The sequence below is a fragment of the Myodes glareolus genome, chromosome 15, assembly GCF_982192425.1.
Source record: "Myodes glareolus chromosome 15, mMyoGla1.1, whole genome shotgun sequence".
In the NCBI taxonomy this organism is placed as follows: Eukaryota; Metazoa; Chordata; class Mammalia; order Rodentia; family Cricetidae; genus Myodes; species Myodes glareolus.
In genome coordinates, this window is record NC_142040.1 from 67,526,680 (window position 1) to 67,531,592 (window position 4,913).

Sequence of the window (4,913 nt, forward strand, 5' to 3'; positions counted from 1 at the left end):
ACGGTGCTTCCGGGAGCGTCACTGGGGCCCGCCCCCGCGACCTTTGACCGGTGGCGAGGGGGCGTGGTGGGAGGCGAGGCGTCCGGATGACGGGTACGCCTGCGCAGAACAGCCGGAGCCGCGGAGCCTGACGCCCCCAGCGCCAGGCGTCCATTGCGCATGTTCAGATCCTGCTGGCTGGAGCAGCGCCTCACCCCGGGGGACGCAGGCGGGAGTACTGGGTGTGGGACGCTCGGCAGGACCCCGGCGGGGCAGCGTGGAGATGGAGATGGAAGGCCCTGGTAGTGAAGGGTCCCAGGGAGTTAGACGTCCCCGTAAAACTCCCGTTGACCCTGGTTCCTGAGTGACAGACAGCGCAGCCTCCGAGCCCGCGGCTTGTGGGGGGTCACAGTGCAGATAGCGCTGCCCTGTGTGTCATCTTGAATATGTTGTTTCATACGGTAGTTTTTACTTCAGAATAAGAGCAAAGGTCTAATGTTAGCAAGCTTCCACGATCTGACATGAAACGTGTCGTCTCTGAGACAGTGGAGGCGCGGACGCCTCGGTGAGTAGGTGAGCGAGTAAGCTTAGCTCCAGCCTTAAGCTGGAGGAATACGTGGCAGGGACGATTGGGAAGCCTGCGAGAGGTTCAGGGGCAGAGCAGGTAGGTAGTGGTGGGTCTTCTGGAACGTCAAATCATAAAGAGCCAAGTCACACTGATAAGCTTAAACTTGGTCTTCATTGAATGCTTTTGGTGAGGTCACTTTGGAAGATCCCTTTTGCCTGCAGTTAATCATTAAAGGATGGGGCTAAACTGATGTCCGGGGATCGGGGAACACACTAGTGTTAAACATCTTACAAGGCCGATTAAAACTTCCCTGAATATGGAGAGCTAGAATGTTGCAGGTTAGGAGCAAGCTGCTAGGGCTATCTTCAGTTCCCCTTAATAGTCATTTATTGCCAGCCTCTGTGTTGAGGTAACTTCATTGTGGCTACTGGGTAAATCTTTATGGAATGTACAGACTATTAACTTTTATCAACCCAAAGAGTGGAGAATATGATCAGATAGCCCCTGAGATCTATACCAAGCATTTATACCGTCTACTTGATTTTCCAACCAAAGTATTTTTAAAATACCTCTACCTTACTATTTTATTCATTCTGTTATCAAAAAACCAGCAATAATGACAAAAACAAACAAACAATGAAACTGTTATCATACTGGAATGTATTTGAGATAACTGTTGGGTAACTTTAGGCCAGCCAAAGAAACCCACCCTGGCTCTGAAACCACAGCCAGGGAAAGAAACACTTTAATCCTGAACCCAGACCCAAAGAAATGCACCCTGATCCTGAAACCAGTGCCAAAGAAACACACACACTTTGCCCCTAGAATCAGAGTCACTGAAAGAAATATGCCCGGGCCCCAAAACTAGAGCCAAAAGGCTTAGAAAAGTCAGTGAAAGAAGCACAGTTTGGCTCTGAAATCAGCCATCTCTGCCCCTGACCAACTAAACTAACCAACCCCTTGTCTCCCTAGGAAAACTCTGCCCCTAAGAAGCCCTATATAAGCCCTGTGCCTGTCCAGTTTGTGACTGCTCTGCTACCTTGGTAGAGGCAGCCACTCTCTTGGATTCTTCCCCCCCCCCAATAAATCTCTTGAACTGGGGAAGCCTTCCTTCCCTTAATAGCCCAGTTGTTACAACTTCGCTGGGGAAGTCAGAAGCCTAGCAAAGAAAGATTTTTAACTTGTAACACTTTCACTGGGGTAGCCTTCCCCTGGCAGCACAGAGTTGTTACACTCTGGAGTGCCAGAGCGGAGTTGTAACAACTTAACTCAGGGAAGCCCTCTCCTGCCAGAGCAGAGCTGTTACATTGGGGAAACCTTCCGGAGGGCAGGGCTGTAAACTGCTAGGCTTACTGTGGCCTGTGCTCTCGCTCCCAACTACCTGAGCACTCTTCCACCCCAGCTCTGAATATCCCCTGGCTCCCGACTGCCAGGATCCCTCTCCATCTGAGCTGTGACATTTACAGTAACCCATTTCTGCATTCCTGGACCGTGGTGCCTCATATTGATTTGGCTCCAGAACAAACTGTCTCTTACTCTTTTCAGGAGGAAACTGCTCTTTGTATAGACAAGTGGGAGAGAAACTTAGGGAAGTGGGGACATCAGAGAGTAAACTACAGAAAAAATGTCTGTCTTTTGAGACAAAGAACTCTGAGGTGTTCTTTTGTTCTTGAAAAGGTAAGAAACACACATGCTAGAAATTCATCGCATAAAAGGATAAGCAAACAGGTTGTGGTTTTTTAAGGATGTGCAGCTGTAGTGGGTTAAACAGTATGTCACCACCCCAGTTCACGTCCACCTGGAACTCAGTGTGACTACCAGGAAAGAATCTTTGTATAGGAATTAGGTAAAGTGATATCGTGCTGGATTAGGACGCTCCCTAAAGCTGATGATGGTGTTCTGAGAGGAGAGGTTACACAGACGGATAAACAGCAGAAGGAATAAGGCCGTGTGAGGTAGAGTCTAGAGGGATGCAGCTAGAAGCTAAGGGAAGCTAGGAGTCACCAGAGCTAAGAAAAAATAAAAAGGATCATTCCAAGGTCCTTCAGTAAAGGCTTGGCACTACCAGCAATCTCATCTTACACTTCTAGCTTCCACAAGTTCAAAGGCAGGCTCCTGTTTTATACCATCTAGTATATCGTACTTCGTTATTAACAATTCCAGGAAATTAAAGCAAGGCTCAAAATGGAAGTATTTTAAGTTCTACCATGCTAAATATGCTTCTAAGAAGCTTAACAGGTGTGATGGCTTGAAAGAAAATGGCTCCCAAAGGGAGTGACACTATTAGGTGTGACTTTGTGGGAGTGAGTGTGGCCCTTGTTGAAGGAAGTGTGTCACCGTGGAGGTGTGGAAGTTTGAGAACTACATGGATACATACCATAGAAAGCATCTCTAGGAAGTTCTGGCCAGGCAATAAGTAAATCAGAAGCAATACCACTCTTGGAGGGATTGCAAAGATTAGTGCCCCATCACACTTGAAATTGCATTGGTGATCATACCTACCATATCCCATTCCTGCTTACAGACAGGCATCTAGGGAACTCAAGTGGATCCTGGACAATGGCATTGGAGTCTCAAACTCAATTATATGGCAGTTCCAGTTATATTCCTTTCAATAATTTACTGACTATGGATCTAGAAAATGCTTCGTTTCTTCTATGCATGTTGAAAAAAAAAGCCAGAAGGGTTTTTTACTTTCAACCTGCCCCCATGAAACTAAATTAACTCCTGGGCTCTGTGTTGTGGTTTAGTCCATAGCAGCCTCCATGTTCACTTTTCCCTCCCATAGACTCTCATACTTATCCATCACATTGATGGAATATGCAGGACGTCGTGAAATGGGAAGAAAGTGACGAATATCCTTGAGTTCAACAGATGCTGTTTCATCTCAAGCATTCATCACGGGGCGCGGGGGGTGCTAAAGTCCTGGAAAACCAACAGCCACCAAGCCAATAATTTCCAGAAAACCCAAAGAATGGATTTCACAGACACTCTAAGGGCGAGGATTAGAACGGTGTTTTGTTTAAACAGAAGAGAGCTCAATACAAAGGAAGCAAGCAGCACTCTATAGCACTGAGGCCTTTGCTAGTCAGGCTTTACAGGGCCAAGGCGTGGGGAGACAGCTCATTAGGACAATTGGCCTCATGACTTGTTCATAGGCTTCCATTCTGGTGGGTGGACTGGATTTGGGGGCACACCTTCAGCATCAACAGCTTCCAGGTAGCTCAGCTCCTTGGGTTGCTGTGTGTCTTAGTTTTATTCCCTGTTGCTGTGATAAAATACCCTGCCCAAAGAAACTTAGGGGGAAAAGTTTATTTGGGTGCAAAATTTTGAGTCACAGTCCATCCTTGCAGAATGGTCCATGCAGCAGGAACCGAAGCAGCAAGTTCCAGCCAGCTAAGAGTAGAGACCAAACATGTCCTTCTCTGTGCTCATCTCACTTTCTTCTGTCTTATATAGTTAGTCCATGACCCAAAGTTAGGGGATGGCGCTGCCTGCATTTAGGCTGTTTCTTTATCCATGATCTAGCCTAATAAAGACAATTCCCTCCATACATCTTACAGGTCCACCTGACCTAGACAGCCCCTCACTGAGACCCTTCTCCTGGTGATTCTAGGTTGTGTCCGCTTGACAAAATGAGAAATCACATTAGATAAAAGGAGAAAGAAGGTAAGAAACCAGAACAAACCAAGAACCCTAAACGTTTTTGACATACATGGCCTCCAGCCGGACAGAACTACTAATACAATAGTCCCAGCTTCTGGTCAAGACTGAACTGCTTGCCAAGAACAAGAAGCAGAGATGCCTGTTTCCAGATCCCCTCTTTAAACTGTCTGACCAATCTCCTCCTCTGGTTTTGGTCAGTAGCAGTCACTCTTTATCTGCTGGTAAGGCTTCAATGTCTGCAGTGCCCAATGCCTGTCTGCACGCTATGCGCTACCATACAGTTCGCGAGCTTCCGGCTAGGGGCTGGAGATTAAAACAAACACACATAGACAGGGACACGGAGTTCTAGTCACTGGTAAGAAGTCCTTTATTCAATAGCACCCTGTAGGCTTATATACCCAATAGTCAGGTGGGCCAACAGGTAAGAACATCCTCTGATCCTCAAGGCCAAGGCAACACGTGCTCATGAAGCAGATCTGGTAAACAACTTTGACACAGCTTTCAGTAACTCAAATCAGAAGGAAAGTAAAGATCTCTAGCAGGGAAGAGCAGCTGGAGGCCAGGACTCCAAATGGTCCCAACAAATGTCATGGGTGTGGAACATCTCCCCCAAATCCTATTTCAGTGAAATTTTAGGATGTCAGGAAGTCATCCTCTAAGATAAAAGGTAAATTGCTATATCTGGCCCTTCCGACAGAAA